General features: G+C 43.3%; 1 long non-coding RNA gene and 2 pseudogenes across 1 annotated transcript; 1 reads left to right on the forward strand and 2 right to left on the reverse strand.

Moving 5' to 3' along the window:
- Nucleotides 1–5,791: 5,791 nt before the first annotated feature.
- Nucleotides 5,792–6,439, reverse strand: LOC147988420 (uncharacterized; annotated as a pseudogene).
- Nucleotides 6,440–8,394: 1,955 nt separating this feature from the next.
- Nucleotides 8,395–9,060, reverse strand: LOC147988421 (uncharacterized; annotated as a pseudogene).
- Nucleotides 9,061–17,025: 7,965 nt separating this feature from the next.
- On the forward strand, nt 17,026–17,726 carry LOC147988422 (uncharacterized). Its single transcript, XR_015616857.1, has 3 exons — nt 17,026–17,099; nt 17,209–17,266; nt 17,352–17,726. It is a non-coding gene; the product is annotated as an uncharacterized LOC147988422 (long non-coding RNA).
- The last annotated feature ends 1,337 nt before the right edge of the window (nt 17,727–19,063 follow it).

Below are 19,063 nucleotides of genomic sequence, written 5' to 3' on the forward strand. Positions count from 1 at the left end.
AGCATGGTTTGTTTAATTTTCAAGAAATGTTCCTGTTTTAGAAATTTTGCTTGGATATTCTGAAAAGTTTAGAATTTCAAAAATGGTTCGCTTGTTCTAAAAAAGTGAAAATTCATCAAAATAAGGCTTTCAAAAATTGTTTGCTTCTTTTTATAAAAATTTTCAAACTTCAAAAAAGTATAGAATTCCAAATTTCAAAAAATGCATTTTAAATATTTTTCGGAATTTAAAAAATGTTACAGCTTTCAATGTTTGTTCACTAGTTAAAAAAGAACATATTTTGCAAATTCGTTCTTAAATTCGAAAAACTGTTTTTAAATTCATTTTTTTCATAATTTCGAAAATGGTTGTGTTTTCAATTTGTTCATGTTTCTCAAAAAATTGTCCGTAATTTTGAGAAATGTTCACGTTATCAGTTTTGTTCCTGTTTTTCCAAGAATGATTTGAGATTTCCTGAATCTGTTCGCGTATTCATAAAATATAAAATGATTGGAATTCCAAAAACAATCCGTAAATTATTTTAAAACAGGATCTTCAGGACTTCTTATAAATTCACGCAGCTAATTAGTCACTAAGACTTGTTGGCTCCATTGGTTGTGAACACGCATAAACAAGTGTCCAGGGTTCAACTACTAGCCACACATTTTTTTTCCATTGTTCTGCTTTGTACTCCCTCCAGTCCTTTTTGCTTCGCATGTTAGATTTGTGGCAAGTCAAACTTTAGAAAGTTTGGCCAAATATATATACTATGAAACTATATTTCATACTGAACCTAATAATGTTGATTTGGCATTGTAAATGTTAATATTTTTTCTATAAATTTGGTTAAATTTGAGATACTTTCACTTCAGACAAAACTTATATACAGACTAAAAAGGACCGGGGGGAGTACCAAGAGTTGTGCGTGGGCAGTGTAGCGCAGCGCAGCCAATGGGCCAGCCTGGGCCTTGTACAGGCGGTACCGCGTATCGGTGTGATGTATTTTCGAAAAAGACCAGCCTAGCTTTTATGATTTATTTATTTTGAACACTGTAAAGACACAACCGCTCATACATACGTGTATACACTCACCCCTATGATGCACACACACACACACTATGAGCACCTTCAAGAAGGGGTATGAGAGATTTCCTTCGTTGATGTCATTAGGAGGGTTGTATCGAAAAAGATGTATTTGTTCACACGATTGCAAAGCGCCTTCAATCTGATATGATTTATTACTCGCATGTCATCAGAACTGGCGCAACATAATATTTCAAGCCGCAACATAATAACTAAATAGTGCAATAATTAAAATATAAGATAAAATTTCGAAAACACGTGACATTTAGATAGTTATGCATTGGAAATTATAGTTTAATTCCAAAAAAGTGATAGTTTAAAACTGGCGTATTTGACTAGTCATCTTTAATTTCCAAACAGCCGACCTCCATGTGGCTGACAACCATGTTCATCGCTTTGTGGATAAATCTGACATCAGCTTCGACGCCCTCAACGTCCTCCACAAGGGCGGCGTAATGGTGGGTGGCAGGGATGCCGACGGGCCCAATAGTTGTTGTAATACACCCACTACATACAGTTATTATTGATGTACAAAGTTGTGCGGACGGTTAGAAATAAGAAACTACATCTAGGGAACATTGGAGGCGGATCAGAATTAGAAACCATCTTCAACGTCTCCTTTCTAGAAACTGCTTTTTTCTAGTGAGTACCTCAGGTATCGCCTTTCCCTTCTCTATGTTGAGGATGTAATTGATAAGTACTCGTATGAGGCTCTTAAGCTCAAGGACGAAGGCGTCCTACATCGGTACATCATCACCGGTTCACGCCATGTTAAGGTTTTCAGTAAAATTGCTGAGGAAGTTGAAGAGATAGAAAAGGATATCGTGCAAATCAAAGGACTGCCTAAATATTGGAGAGACACAATCCAACCCAGCAAAAATGAGCATGTAAATATTGATAAGCAACGATCTGGAAGCTGCTTTCCAGAACTTTTTAGTGACGAGGATCTAATGGGAATTGATGAAAATAGGACAAAGTTGATTGAATGGTTGGCCACCAAGGATAAAGAAAGCATAGTGATAACAGTTTGTGGTATGGGAGGCTTGGGGAAAACAACCCCTTGTCAAGAATGTGTATGATAGGGAGAAAGTCAACCTACATCGTGTCACTCTCCAAGCTGAGCATGGTCCCTCATGGCATTGAATCCCTTGAAACCCTCAAGTCAACCTACTACTTGTAAGGTTATGCATTAGTACTTGTTTAGTACCCTATTGGGCTCATGAGTGTATACGTTCTAGTTCAAATGCCACATAAGTGGCCCATGCAAATGCGTGCGCAACATCTTTATCGTGTATGATTTATAGAAGAAATTAGTGTGTAGCAGTAATTTCCTGTGCACAGCGCTGGGACATTGAGTCTACTACATGTAGAAGTAGCTTACATCAAGACGCATTTTCCAGTTCTATAACATATAAGAATTTTCACATTAGAATTTAGGCCGATGTATTGAAATAGAGCCTCTCCCCTTGCCCTAAAGTCATTAACTACCTGAAAACGGAAATTTTAGGGAGTTACACCCAACTAACACTTTCTATAAGTTCTTAACTCCCTATAAAAGTAAGAAAAGGTCCCAAAACATCCTAACTTCTCAAAAGTAGAGAAACGCAGCCATTCTCTATCCAACTCTCGAGCAGACCCATTTTTAGCGGGGCAAGGTTGTGCTGCCCACCATCGCCAACACCATAGTGCCATCTCCCATGCTCTCCGTGCCCATTACCACCCTCTCCACGCGTCGCCTGCTTCTCATCCTACTATATGTTGTGCTTCGTGTGCAAAATGTTGATGGAAGCCATTTGAGCCCCTTCTAGTAGCGGCATTTCTTCCCAGGCAAAACCCTGATTGATCCCCTTTTTGCAAAACAAACAAACAAAACTCTCGTCCTTATGCGGCTTTGCAAATTAGCCTATGCATGTGAGCGCTAATCTTGCTTTAACTACACTAGTAAGCGTGCACGTGCAACGCATGTATAATCATAGAAAAAAATGATCCATCATTCAAGTTAGGACACAATGATTTCAAATCTTAATTTGTCTACATATAGCTTTTGTAGATATAGTTTTTTCATGAGCACCATATCTCAATGTACTTTCAACCATACAGACTTAATAAAAACACATTACATACCTTAGTCAATTTCGTCCTACAGATTGACACTTAACACACACATAAACAACATCTGGTCATCGGCTCTAGATCCATAAACAGAATGTGAAAGTAAATTAGAAGACAGTGAGCATATTTCACCTAGCATATGAAACGACTCACACAACTTTGCAGGATAAAATCTATGAGATAGTCTGGAATGTCTACTAATGCACCCAAAAAAATCTGGGTGACTTGCACCCAAAATGTAATTGAACACATTTATCATCTTGAGCGCTCGTGTAGGTATCATTTTCTAGCTAGAAAAAAAAAATCAAAACTTGTCAATGGAGCAGTGTCCATGTCGTTCTAGTCATATATAACCCAAACTTGCCAAGAAATTGGTATTTTCAAGCAATCATGTACGCTCAATGCACACCTGAAGAATGCACGCACAATAATACAATCCAAGCAAGCATCAACACCAACACCAATTCTTCTCTTGTTCTTCGATCCCATTTTCATGTACCTCGACATCACGACATCTTCATCTACATCTTCACCTCCGCCGACAATAGTGAACATGAGGTACACTCAATGCACACCCGGAGAATGCGCGCACCATAATACAAATCAGGCAAGCATCAACACCAACACAAATTCTTCTCTTGTTCTTCGATCCCATTTTCATGTACCTCGACATCACGACATCTTCATCTTCACCTCCGGCGACAATAGTCAACATGAGGTACACTCAATGCACACCCGGAGAATGCGCGCACCATAATACAATTCAGGCAAGCATCAACACCAACACAAATTCTTCTCTTGTTATTTGATCCCATTTTTATGTACCTCTATATCACGCCATCTTCGTCTACATCTTCACCTCTGCCGACAATAGTCAACATGAGTTTATTCAGTGACCATGAACCGATGTATTTTCACAACAAAAGAACATAGAAGCAAGTTTAATGGAACTGTATATATTGTATATACATCATGGGCAAGTTGATTGAAAATTGTTAAGAAAAAACTTGCTGGCAACAACAGATTGTTCAGACACAATAGCAGAACATCTAGCTTTCACCTTCGATGGCAACACACCTTTGAGAATCTGATTACATAGAAATAGTATTCACAATAGGCAAATGATCACAATTATCTCTCCTGCAATGTGAAAACAGTACGTACCCATCTATTCCTCCGAAATCAGATTATCTTAATTTCAGAAACTAATGACCAGTCCAAAAAGACATACAAATTATCAGAAAGTTGTCACCAAACCGGCAATCAGATAGAGGGGAGAAATAAATTGGTCATGCATCAGACCCTCATTAGAGAAAAGAAACTAGAAAACATCAAAAGAAATTTTATTGAGCAGTCAGTCAGAAAGTGTAAGCTTAAGCTAAAAGAATACAAAAAAAGAGGGCGGACAATTACTTCCATATTTACACTTCATAGTGCCGCTAATACCATCTCATACTCAAATTGGTACAACAGCAATGTCAAACTAACTATTGCTATGCAATATATTTTTTGAGAAGAGACTCAAAATATCCTAGATCTGATCCTTATACAAGTTTCAGTTAAAAAAAATGCTTGTACAAGTATGCAGACTGAAAATATTTTGAGTACCTACATAACAAAAATTGTGGGATTTCACATCAACTCTTAATATATAGTAGCGAATAGAGGATTTGACATCAACTTACCGTAGTACTACCACAAGTCGCTCCTGAAACAAAACACTACAGAATCAAATAATAATGTTTAGTTTGCAAAGCAGAGTCCATTGAATAGTCATGAAGAATAGATTGCATCAACAACGCATAACTTGAAATGCGGAATTACTAAAATAATCAAACTCAGCAAGCAAGGTAACGTACAAGTTAACTGACTTTATGGGGCATATATCATATTGACTTCAGCAAGGTCTTATGCACATTACCCTGACTAACATGGTCAATACAACAGTCATCTACCAAAATTTTGGGGGATGGAAGTTAAAAAGTACAGAAGCATAACAACTCACTTTTTCAAAAATGGATTCATGCCTGATTTCTACACGACGATATAGCAGCCATTGATCACCTCGTTTCACATGGGCCGCAACCTTCGATCACAAGGTCGTGTGAAAATCGTCATGCAAAGGGTCATGTTCACAGTAATTTCGTTAAACAAATTCTGGAAAAATTAACACTCTGCATTCGCAATAGTAAATAGTTAGCCAATAAAAGCACCATGGGTGAGGATCCTCTGCTGTAATGTAATTCTGCACGTGATGAAAAATTGCTGCTTAGCCTCCTCATCCATGCCCTGAGTATCCTTTTCTCCATTCTACCACATGCTGCATAAAAAAAATTGGGACGTTTACTAACAAAGATTATACAACAAAGAATGGTATGTAGAAGAAAACAGTACACAGACTGTACGTAGTAGACATACAAAAAAAAAGCAAGGACGGAGATGACATTGCACTGAACATGGAAAAGGAGAGGAGTTGCTACAGGTGGGTGTACATGCAGAGATAAGATGTGCAACTGAACATGGAAAAAGAAGGTTCAGCGGAGGTGGAACTCACTTGGGACGCCGTTCTCGTTGCCTTCGCTGTCACGTCGCCTACTGGTTGTCCGCTCCATGCTATTCAGTTTGTGTGGATCATCCTGGGCTTCCTGGGCGACACCTGGTCACGGCACCGGGCCTCGATGGCGTGCCGCATGCTGCTGGCGGCGGAGCGGGCGACACAGGTCGTGATGGTGCAGCGCGGGGAACCGAGGGTGCCTGGCTTCCTGCTGCTCTCGCCGACCTTCTGCTTCCCAATGCTCGGGCGACTCGACCTCTCACTGGTCTCTTTGTAGGCCCACCCGCTGTTCTCCTCGGCCTCGTGAATCGCGGGGGCGCCCGCCTCCTCCTCCTCCTCCTCCAACAACCTCCCGCTCCACCCGAAAGAAATCGCCAAGCGGAACGCCTTGTTGCGACGTGCCTCGCCATCTACTTCCCCGCCGTGTCCGACCTCGCCATCTACTGCCGCAACCCCTCCACGCATGCCAACCTCGCACTCGCACCCTGTTGGCGGGGTAAGCTCCGCAATGTCCATCTCTCTGGCGGCGCGGATCTAGAGCCGCTGCTCCAGACCTGCCCCGCGCTTACCTCGTTCGACCTCTCCAAGTTATACTGCTGGACGGAGGATGACATGCAGCTTGATGCGCACCCGACCGCCACCGCCAGGCTCACCGACCTCGACCCCGGCCTTGCCGGCGCCTGGCTACCACGTCGCTGAGCTCGGGGCCATCACGGCTGCGTGCCCCGGCCTCCGCTGGCCATGGCGTCCGGCAGTGTGGGAAAAGAGAGAGGAAGAGAGATTAGTGAAGAGAGGGAGAGAAAAGCAAGGAGGGCATTGGGCGCGGCTCACCGCAGATGAGGTCGGCGGCGGCTTGCAGGAGCGCGGGCGGTGACCAAAGGAAGGGTCAACTCGGGGGGAAGCGCACGGAAAGGAGGGGAAAGGGAGGAGCGGCGGAGATCCGTATTTCTCGATCTAGTAAGACAAAGCAGGGTCGGGGAAGCACAATCCTGGTGGAATCGACCGAAAATCAAGGAGCTGCCGCGGGGATTGGGGACGCGGAGGGCTAGAAGATTAGCAGACGATGGCGTCTGCTCGGGCAGAACATTTAATCCAAGACGTTCATTTGGATCGTAGACCACCGATGCAATATGGATGGTAAGATGTGTTCAGATTTATTTGATCCGAGGGTCCTAGTTATTGCGTGTACAGTTTGTTGTGTGGCTTTGGAGAAATTTATGTTTGCTCTATTAATAGTAGTAGAGATTCAGAAACTAATGACCAGTCCAAAAAGACATACAAATTATCAGAAAGTTGTCACCAAACCGGCAATCAGATAGAAAGGAGAAATGAATTGGTCATGCATCAGACCCTCATTAGAGAAAAGAAAATAGAAAACATCAAAATAAATTTTATTGAGCAGTCAGTCAGAAAGTGTAAGCTTAAGCTAAAAGAATACAAAAAAAGAGGGCGGACAATTACTTCCATATTTACACTTCATAGTGCCGCTACTATCATCTCATACTCAAATTGGTACAACAGCAATGTCAAACTAACTATTGCTATGCAATATATTTATTGAGAAGAGACTCACAATATCCTAGATCTGATCCTTATACAAGTTTCAGTTAAAAAAAATGCTTGTACAAGTATGCAGACTGAAAATATTTTGAGTACCTACATAACAAAAATTGTGGGATTTCACATCAACTCTTAATTTATAATAGCGAATAGAGGATTTCACATCAACTTACCGTAGTACTACCACAAGTAGCTCCTGAAACAAAACACTACAGAATCAAATAATAATGTTTAGTTTGCAAAGCAGAGTCCATTGAATAGTCATGAAGAATAGATTGCATCAACAACGCATAACTTGAAATGCGGAATTACTAAAATAATCAAACTCAGCAAGCAAGGCAACGTACAAGTTAACTGACTTTATGGGGCATATATCATATTGACTTCAGCAAGGTCTTATGCACATTACCCTGACTAACATGGTCAATACAACAGTCATCTACCAAAATTTTGGGGGATGGAAGTTAAAAAGTACAGAAGCATAACAACTCACTTTTTCAAAAACTGGATTCATGCCCGATTTCTACACGACAATATAGCAGCCATTGATCACCTCGTTTCACATGGGCCGCAACCTTCGATCACAAGGTCGTGTGAAAATCGTCATGCAAAGGGTCATGTTCACAGTAATTTCGTTAAACAAATTCTGGAAAAATTAACACTCTGCATTCGCAATAGTAAATAGTTAACCAATAAAAGCACCATGGGTGAGGATCCTCTGCTGTAATGTAATTCTGCACGTGATGCAAAATTGCTGCTTAGCCTCCTCATCCATGCCCTGAGTATCCTTTTCTCCATTCTACCACATGCTACGTAAAAAAATTTGGGGCGTTTACTAACAAAGATTATACAACAAAGAATGGTATGTAGAAGAAAACAGTACACAGACTGTACGTAGTAGACATACAAAAAAAAGCAAGGACGGAGATGACATTGCAACTGAACATGGAAAAGGAGAGGAGTTGCTGCAGGTGGGTGTACATGCAGAGATAAGATGTGCAACTGAACGTGGAAAAAGAAGGTTCAGCGGAGGTGTAACTCACTTGGGACGCCGTTCTCGTTGCCTTCGCTGTCACGTCGCATAGTGGTTGTCCGCTCCTTGCTATTCAGTTTGTGTGGATCATCCTGGGCTTCCTGGGTGACACCTGGTCACCGCATCGGGCCTCGATGGCGTGCCGTAGGCTGCTGGCGGCGGAGCGGGCGACACGGGTCGTGATGGCGCGGCGCGGGGAACCGAGGGCGCCTGGCTTGCTGCCGCTCTCGCCGACCTTCTGCTTCCCGGTGCTCGAGCGACTCGACCTCTCGCTGGTCTCGTTGTAGGCCCACCCGTTGTTCTCCTTGGCCTCGTGAATTGCGGGGGCGCCCGCCTCCTCCTCCTCCTCCAACAACCTCCCGCTCCACCTGAAAGAAATCGCCAAGCGGAACGCCTTGTTGCGTCGTGTCTCGCCATCTACTTCCCCGCCGTGTCTGACCTTGCCATCTACTGCCGCGACCCCTCCAAGCATGCCATCCTCGCACTCGCACCCTGCTGGCGGGGTAAGCTCCGCAATGTCCATCTCTCCGGTGGCGCGGATCTAGAGCCGCTGCTCCAGACCTGCCCCGCGCTTACCTCGTTCGACCTCTCCAAGTTATACTGCTGGACGGAGGATGACATGCAGCTTGATGCGCACCCGACCGCCACCGTCAGGCTCACCGACCTCGACCCCGGCCTTGCTGGCCACTACTAGGAAAAGGGCTATAAATGAAATTGACACTAATGACGCACCAGACATGTGGTGCGCCACTACTATATACTAATGACGCACCATGTATTGGTGCGCCATTAGTGTCCAAATACTAATGGCGCATCACATCCACGGTGAGCCATTAGTAACAAGATTTTTTTTTCAAAACTAGTAATGGCGCACCAGGGGATAGTGCGTCATTACTCGCCATTAGTAAAAAAAATTCAATTTTTTTTTCAAAACTAGTAATGGTGCACCAGGGGATAGTGCGCCATTACTAGTTAAACTAGTAATGGCGCACCACATCCACGGTGCGCCACTAGTAATTTTTTTTCAAATTTTTTTTCAAATTTTTTTATATTTTTTGAAAACTAGTAATGGCGCACCGTGGGAGTGGTGCGCCATTACTAGTTCGGCGTACCACTCCCACGGTGCGTCATTACTAACTTGGCCCAAATATTCCCTCGCATGCACCCCCCAGACCGCCTTTTCAGTTTTAAAAAAATAAAAGAAAATGATGAAAATGTCAAAAAAAATAAAAGAAATTAAGTTTCCCATGTGATATGTGGTCTAGTTGTTGGGAAAATTTACAAATAAGAATTTCGACTTTATTTGCGAAATCTCTCTGGAATTTGTAAAATGGGCATACTTTGCATACGAACTCGGATTAAAAAGTTTTCTATATGAAAAATCATCTACTCGAAAAGTTACATCCGAATTTAACGGGGGGAACTCCGTTAACCAGTTTCAAAATCCTCAAAAACCTAACAGAAAAAAAGTTATGGGGCTTTTAAGATCTGGAGGCAAAAAAATCCAAAAAATTTCAAACTTACTAGTGGTGCACCGTGTGCTAGGTGCGCCACTAGTAACAGAAAAAAATTAGTTTCAATTTTTTTTGGGAAATTTTTTTAAATATGATACGTAATATGAACGGAAGTTTGAAATATTTTTTCAAACTTTCATCACACTCATGAACATGAACAATATACTAAACATCAACAAGGTTTAATAGGATTGATATGCTAGATATATTAACAAGTGTATGTGAAGTGAGCTGGTGCTGGGGTTGGATAGAACTCCGAAGTTAAGTGTGCTTGGGCTGGAGTAGTGTGAGGCTGGTAGTGTGAGGATGGGTGACCTTTCGGGAAGTTTGACCACGGAGTGCGATTTGACCTAAGATTAAGCATATTGGCCCGAGATTAAGCCATAGTGACCCGAGATTAAGAAAAAAATTTAAAAAATTAAAAAAATATTTGAAAAAAATTTATTACTAATAGCGCACTTCTATGTGGTGCGCCATTACTATGTCAGATAGTAATGGCGCACCTCTAGGCATACTAATGGCGCACTACAGGTGCGCCATTAGTATCTGGTATACTAATGGCGCACCAGTGGTGCACCATTAGTAAAAAAATACTAGTGGCGTGGTACTAGTGGCGCACCAGTAGTGCGCCATTAGTAGGCAAAACTGGTGCGCCACTAGTAGGCCTTTTCCTCGTAGTGGGCACCTGGCTACCACGTCGCTGAGCTCAGGGCAATCACAGCCGCGTGCCCCGGCCTCCGCTGGCCATGGCGTCCGACAGTGTGGGAAAAGAGAGAGGAAGAGAGATTAGTGAAGAGAGGGAGAGAAAAGCAAGGAGGGCATTGGGCGCGGCTGACCGCAAATGAGGTTGGCGGCGGCTTGCAGGAGCGCGGGCGGCGACCAAAAGCAGGGTCAACTCGGGGGGGGGGGGGGGGGGGGAAGCGCACGGAAAGGAGGAGAAAGGGAGGAGCGGCGGCGATCCGTATTTCTCGATCTAGTAAGACAAAGCAGGGTCGGGGAAGCACGATTCTGGTGGAATCGACCGAAAATCAAGGAGCTGCTGCGGGGATTGGGGACGCAGAGGGCTAGAAGATTGGCAGACGATGGCGTCTGCTCGGGCAGAACATTTAATCCAAGACGTTCATTTCGATCGTAGACCACCGATGCAATATGGATGGTAAGATGTGTTCAGATTTATTTGATCCGAGGGTCCTAGTTATTGCGTGTACAGCTTGTTGTGTGGTTTTGGAGAAATTTATGTTTGCGCTTTTAATAGTAGTAGAGATAGAGATGTCACTGATCGGCCATTACTGCATTTGATAATCTGACGTGGTTAGCATCATCTGTGCCTTCGTTCTGCAGTTTTTGCACTGTAATCCCAAGCAGCAAAAAATGAAAGAAAGAAAGAAATGGCATGGAACATTTTTTGTTGTTGTATTTCTTAACATGACCGTTTACTCCCTATAGCAAGTCTTCGAGACCTCCATACCCTTTTAATGAAAAAGGACCCATATATATATATATATATATATATATATATATATATATATATATATATATATATATTATAGGTTCATAAGAAGTAACCCGTCCATAATAAATTTTAACATCACAAAAGTCTAGAAGAGACGAGACCAGCAAGGTCATAAGTTAAAATGTTGATTCAGATTCAAGCATGTGGCCAGTTGCAACACTAGTGTAGATATCTCCCTCGCACATGATTTGAAAACCTTATTGCACACGTAGAGCCGAACCGTCACCCCGTGGTTGTGTCGATGACGCCGATGTAGTACATATCCATCATTTCCGAGCGTCACTGCTATGTCCCACACCGATGTAGTACACGTAGAGACGAAGCACGATTCTGGTGGAATCGACCGAAAATCAAGGAGCTACCGCGGGGATTGGGGACGCGGAGGGCTAGAAGATTGGCAGACGATGGCGTCTGCTCGGGCAGAACATTTAATCCAAGACGTTCATTTGGATCGTAGACCACCGATGCAATATGGATGGTAAGATGTGTTCAGATTTATTTGATCCGAGGGTCCTAGTTATTGCGTGTACAGTTTGTTGTGTGGCTTTGGAGAAATTTATGTTTATTCTTTTAATAGTAGTAGAGATTCAGAAACTAATGACCAGTCCAAAAAGACATACAAATTATCAGAAAGTTGTCAGCAAACCGGCAATCAGATAGAAGGGAGAAATGAATTGGTCATGCATCAGACCCTCATTTGAGAAAAGAAAATAGAAAACATCAAAAGAAATTTTATTGAGCGGTCAGTCAGAAAGTGTAAGCTTAAGCTAAAAGAATACAAAAAAAGAGGGCGGACAATTACTTCCATATTTACACTTCATAGTGCCGCTAATATCATCTCATACTCAAATTGGTACAACAGCAATGTCAAACTAACTATTGCTACGCAATATATTCATTGAGAAGAGACTCAAAATATCCTAGATCTGATCCTTATACAAGTTTCAGCTAAAAAAATGCTTGTACAAGTATGCAGACTGAAAATATTTTGAGTACCTACATAACAAAAATTGTGGGATTTCACATCAACTCTTAATTTATAGTAGCGAATAGAGGATTTCACATCAACTTACCGTAGTACTACCACAAGTAGCTCCTGAAACAAAACACTACAGAATCAAATAATAATATTTAGTTTGCAAAGCAGAGTCCATTGAATTGTCATGAAGAATAGATTGCATCAACAACAAATAACTTAAAATGCGGAATTACTAAAATAATCAAACTCAGCAAGCAAGGCAACGTACAAGTTAACTGACTTTATGGGGTATATATCATATTGACTTCAGCAAGGTCTTATGCACATTACCCTGACTAACATAGCCAATACAACAGTCATCTACCAAATTTTTGCGGGATGGAAGTTAAAAAGTACAGAAGCATAACAACTCACTTTTTCAAAAATGGATTCATGCCCGATTTCTACATGACGATATAGCAGCCATTGATCACCTCGTTTCACATGGGCCGCAACCTTCGATCACAAGGTCGTGTGAAAATCGTCATGCAAAGGGTCATGTTCACAGTAATTTCGTTAAACAAATTCTGGAAAAATTAACACTCTGCATTCGCAATAGTAAATAGTTAACCAATAAAAGCACCATGGGTGAGGATCCTCTGCTGTAATGTAATTCTGCACGTGATGCAAAAATGCTGCTTAGCCTCCTCATCCATGCCCTGAGTATCCTTTTCTCCATTCTACCACATGCTACATAAAAAAAAAATTGGGGCGTTTACTAACAAAGATTATACAACAAAGAATGGTATGTAGAAGAAAACAGTACACAGACTGTACGTAGTAGACATACAAAAAAAAGCAAGGACGGAGATGACATTGCAACTGAACATGGAAAAGGAGAGGAGTTGCTGCAAGTGGGTGTAACTGCAGAGATAAGATGTGCAACTGGACGTGGAAAAAGAAGGTTCAGCGGAGGTGGAACTCACTTGGGACGCCGTTCTCGTTGCCTTCGCTGTCACGTCGCATACTGGTTGTCCGCTCCTTGCTATTCAGTTTGTGTGGGTCATCCTGGGCTTCCTGGGTGACACCTGGTCACGGCACCGGGCCTCGATGGCGTGCCATAGGCTGCTGGCGGCGGAGCGGGCGGCACGGGTCGTGATGGCGCGGCGCGGGGAACCGAGGGCACCTGGCTTCCTGCTGCTCTCGCCGACCTTCTGCTTCCCGGTGCTCGAGCGACTCGACCTCTCACTGGTCTCGTTGTAGGCCCACCCGTTGTTCTCCTTGGCCTCGTGAATTGCGGGGGCGCCCGCCTCCTCCTCCTCCTCCAACAACCTCCCGCTCCACCTGAAAGAAATCGCCAAGCGGAACGCCTTGTTGCGTCGTGTCTCGCCATCTACTTCCCCGCCGTGTCTGACCTTGCCATCTACTGCCGCGACCCCTCCACGCATGCCATCCTCGCACTCGCACCCTGCTGGCGGGGTAAGCTCCGCAATGTCCATCTCTCCGGTGGCGCGGATCTAGAGCCGCTGCTCCAGACCTGCCCCGCGCTTACCTCGTTCGACCTCTCCAAGTTATACTGCTGGACGGAGGATGACATGCAGCTTGATGCGCACCCGACCGCCACCGTCAGGCTCACCGACCTCGACCCCGGCCTTGCTGGCCACTACTAGGAAAAGGGCTATAAATGAAATTGACACTAATGACGCACCAGACATGCGGTGCGCCACTACTATATACTAATGACGCACCATGTATTGGTGCGCCATTAGTGTCCAAACACTAATGGCGCATCACATCCACGGTGAGCCATTAGTAACAAGATTTTTTTATTTATTTTTTCAAAACTAGTAATGACGCACCAGGGGATAGTGCGCCATTACTAGTTAATGGCGCACCACATCCACGGTGCGCCACTAGTAATTTTTTTTAAATTTTTTTTTATATTTTTTGAAAACTAGTAATGACGCACCGTGGGAGTGGTGCGCCGAGTGGTGCGCCATTACTAGTTCGGCGCATCACTCCCACGGTGCGTCATTACTAACTTGGCCCAAATATTCCCTCGCATGCACCCCCCCAGACCGCCTTTTCAGTTTTAAAAAAATAAAAGAAAATGATAAAAATGTCAAAAAAATAAAAAGAAATTAAGTTTCCCATGTGATATGTGGTCTAGTTGTTGGGAAAGTTTACAAATAAGAATTTCGACTTTATTTGCGAAATCTCTCTGGAATTTGTAAAATGGGCATACTTTGCATACAAACTCGGATTAAAAAGTTTTCTATATAAAAAATCATCTACTCGAAAAGTTACATCCGAATTTAACGGGGGAACCCCGTTAACCATTTTCAAAATCCTCAAAAACCAAACAGAAAAAAAGTTACGGGGCTTTTAAGATCTGGAGGCAAAATAATCCAAAAAAATTCAAACTTACTAGTGGTGCACCGTGTGCTAGGTGCGCCACTAGTAACAGAAAAAAAAATTGTTTCAATTTTTTTTCGGGATTTTTTTAAAATATGATACGTAATATGAACGGAAGTTTGAAATATTTTTTCAAACTTTCATCACAGTCATTAACATGAACAAAATCCTAAATATCAACAAGGTTTAATAGGATTGATATGCTAGATATATTAACAAGTGCCTGTGAAGTGAGCTGGTGCTGGGGTTGGATAGAACTCCGAAGTTAAGTGTGCTTGGGCTGGAGTAGTGTGAGGCTGGTAGTGTGAGGATGGGTGACCTTTCGGGAAGTTTGACCACGGAGTGCGATTTGACCTAAGATTAAGCATATTGGCCCGAGATTAAGCCATAGTGACCCGAGATTAAGAAAAAAATTTAAAAAATTAAAAAAATATTTGAAAAAAATTTATTACTAATAGCGCACTTCTATGTGGTGCGCCATTACTATGTCAGATAGTAATGGCGCACCTCTAGGCATACTAATGGCGCACTACAGGTGCGCCATTAGTATCTGGTATACTAATGGCGCACCAGTGGTGCACCATTAGTAAAAAAAATACTAGTGGCGTGGTACTAGTGGCGCACCAGTAGTCCGCCATTAGTAGGAAAAACTGGTGCGCCACTAGTAGGCCTTTTCCTAGTAGTGGGCACCTGGCTACCACGCCGCTGAGCTCGGGGCCATCACAGCCGCGTGCCCCGGCCTCCGCTGGCCATGGCGTCCGACAGTGTGGGAAAAGAGAAAGGAAGAGAGATTAGTGAAGAGAGGGAGAGAAAAGCAAGGAGGGCATTGGGTGCGGTTGACCGCAAATGAGGTCGGCCGCGGCTTGCAGGAGCGCGGGCGGCGACCAAAGGCAGGGTCAACTCGGGGGGAAGCGCACGGAAAGGAGGGGAAAGGGAGGAGCGGCGGCGATCCGTATTTCTCGATCTAGTAAGACAAAGCAGGGTCGGGGAAGCACGATTCTGGTGGAATCGACCGAAAATCAAGGAGCTGCCGCGGGGATTGGGGACGCGGAGGGCTAGAAGATTGGCAGACGATGGCATCTGCTCGGGCAGAACATTTAATCCAAGACGTTCATTTGTATCGTAGACCATATCGATGCAATATGGATGGTAAGATGTGTTCAGATTTATTTGATCCGTGGGTCCTAGTTATTGCGTGTACAGCTTGTTGTGTGGTTTTGGAGAAATTTATGTTTGCGCTTTTAATAGTAGTAGAGATAGAGATGTCACTGATCGGCCATTACTGCATTCGATAATCTGACGTGGTTAGCATCATTTGTTCCTTCGTTCTGCAGTTTTTGCACTGTAATCCCAAGCAGCAAAAAATGAAAGAAAGAAAGAAAGAAATGGCATGGAACATTTTTTGTTGTTGTATTTCTTAACATGACCGTTTAATCCCTATAGCAAGTCTTCGAGACCTCCATACCTTTTTAATGAAAAAGGACCCATATATATATTATAAAGGTTCATAAGAAGTAACCGGTCCATAATAAATTTTAACATCACAAAAGTCTAGAAGAGACGAGACCAGCAAGGTCATAAATTAAAATGTTGATTCAGATTCAATCATGTGGCCAGTTGCAACACTAGTGTAGATACCTCCCTCGCACATGGTTTGAAAACCTTATCGCACACGTAGAGCCGAACCGTCACCCCGTGGTTGTGTCGATGACCACTAGTAGAAAAAGGGTCAAACGTGAAGTACATTTGAGCCGGCACTAATGTATACATTAGTGCCGGTTCCAACGGCTAGCCGGGCCGCTTTCATTAGTACCGGTTCGTGGCGAACCTTTAGCACTGGTCCGTGCCACGAACCGGTACTAATGAGAGTGGTGGCAGGATGTTGTCAGACAGGTGCCCCTCCAGCCCCTTTAGTACCGGTTCTTGGCACGAACCGGTACTAAAGGTCTTCCTACATAAACCCTTCGTCCACCCGAGCTCGCTCTGTTCTTCCCCTTTCCCCTCTCCTCTCTGTTCTTCCCCTCTTCCTCTCGAGCTCATCACACATTTTGCCCAAAATTTGTCAAGATTTGAAGGCCCCCATCCATTCAAATGATCACAAAGGTTAGCAACTTTGTCCTTTCATCTCTCATTGCTAGATTAGCTCCTGCAATGCTTTATATAGTGATTAATTTGTGAGTTTAGTAATTTGGGAGGATATATATATATATATATATATATATATATATATATGTGCTAGTATTTGATTTATATGCAATTTGAGGTCAAAAATAACACTTAGTTTGCATATGTAGGTGTGGTTTACTTAGTGCCTTCTAAATCTCTATCGTAGCCACCGTCGATCGCCCGCACCGTCCCGTCACCGGCACCACCTTGTGGTGAGCCTCTAGTTCATGAAATTTTATATAAAAATTGATGTTTGTGTGATTTGGATATATAGTTACTCGTATAATTATCTTATCCGTACGTTGTTTGTTATACATATAGTGCCATGGTTTTGATATCCGTCCCTGTCGGCCCTAGTCCTTGTTATGATTCGGATGTGGTATGTATATTCTCTTTTAAAACTAGTTGCATTTCATGTTTATGACAAATTATGCCCATCAAGTTGACATAGAAATTTTTTCTAGGAGGTATGTGAACCGGAAATTCCAACCGACCCTATTGCCGAGAGGTTAAATTTAGTTGAAAGAGAAAACGAGTACTTGAAAGAAAAATTGAAAAGAATTGAGGGGGAGAAGATGGAATTGGAGTTGCATGTTGCCGATGTCGTCGATGATCACAAGATGAAGATGGAGAAAATGCGCTTGAAGATTAGAAAGATTAGAAAATATGCCATCGATAGTGAGGCTTGGTATCATTATGTTGTTGGATCCATTGTTACCTTAGTTGTGATCTTGATCGTATTTGTTGTTGCATTTAAATGCTTTAGCTAGAGAGTTATTTGTTTGTTGCATTTAAGTGTTGTATGAACTTTATGTATGAACTTGTATTAATTTGGTCTATTCGGTGTTGTGTAATGAAGATGAGCCGGCAATGGATGTACGATGACCGATGCTCTCCCCAGTTCGTTGAGGGCGTGCATACTTTTCTGCTTGCGGCTGAGGCAAACAAGCGGGCGGATGGTTTTATGCCTTGTCCATGTGCTCGCTGTAAGAATGGTCACAATTACTCTACGTCAAGAACCATTCACGTCCACCTGTTTAAGTCCGGTTTCATGCCCCATTATAATGTTTGGACCAAGCACGGAGAAAGAGGGGTTATGATGGAAGACAATGAAGAAGAAGAGGACGACGACAGCTAGCCTGGCCATGGGTTCCCTGAATACGATGATACAACAATGGGGGAAGAAGCTGAGCCGGTAATGCGGGAAGAAGCTGAGCCGGCAATGCGGGAAGAAGCTGAAGAAGAGGCATCAGATGAGCCCGTTGATGATCTAGGTCGGGCCATTGCCGATGCAAAGAGAAACTGCGCAAGTGATTTGGAGAAGAAGAAGTTGCAGCGCATGTTAGAGGATCACAAAAAATTGTTGTACCCGAATTGCGTAGGTAACAAGAAAAAGATGGGCACCACACTGGAATTGCTGCAATGGAAGGCAGAGAATGGTGTATCTGACAAGGGATTTGGAAAGTTGCTGGTAATGATAAAGGATATGCTTCCAAAGGACAACGAATTGCCCGAGAGTACGTACGAAGCAAAAAAGGTTGTCTGCCCTCTAGGGTTAGAGGTGCAGAAGATACATGCATGCCCTAATGATTGCATCCTCTACCGCGGTGAGTACGAGGATTTGAATGCTTGCCCGGTATGTGGTGCATTGCGCTATAAGATCAGCCGCGATGACCCTGGTGATGTCGAGGGCCGGCGCCCCAGGAAGAAGATTCCTGCCAAGGTGATGTGGTATGCTCCTGTAATACCACAGTTGAAACGTTTGTTCCAAAACAAAGAGCATGCCAAGGCGATGCAATGGCACAGAGAAGACCGTAAGAAAGACGGAAAGTTGAGAGTACCCGCTGACGGGTCGCAGTGGAGAAAAATCGAAAAAAAGTACAGGAAGGAGTTTGCAGATGACGCAAGGAGCGTATGGTTTGGTCTAAGCGCAGATGGCATTAATCCTTTTGGGGAGCAGAGCAGCAACCATAGCACCTGGCCTGTGACTCTATGTTTGTATAACCTTCCTCCTTGGTTGTGCATGAAGCGGAAGTTCATTATGATGCCTGTGCTCATCCAAGGCCCTAAGCAACCCGGCAACGACATTGATGTGTACCTAAGTCCATTAGTTGAAGAACTCTTACAGCTGTGGAATGGAACAGGTGTACGTGCGTGGGATGAGCACATGGGGGAA

This window comes from Triticum urartu, chromosome 1A, assembly GCF_056163025.1.
Source record: "Triticum urartu cultivar PI428250 chromosome 1A, HENAU_Tu73, whole genome shotgun sequence".
NCBI classification, from domain to species: domain Eukaryota; kingdom Viridiplantae; phylum Streptophyta; class Magnoliopsida; order Poales; family Poaceae; genus Triticum; species Triticum urartu.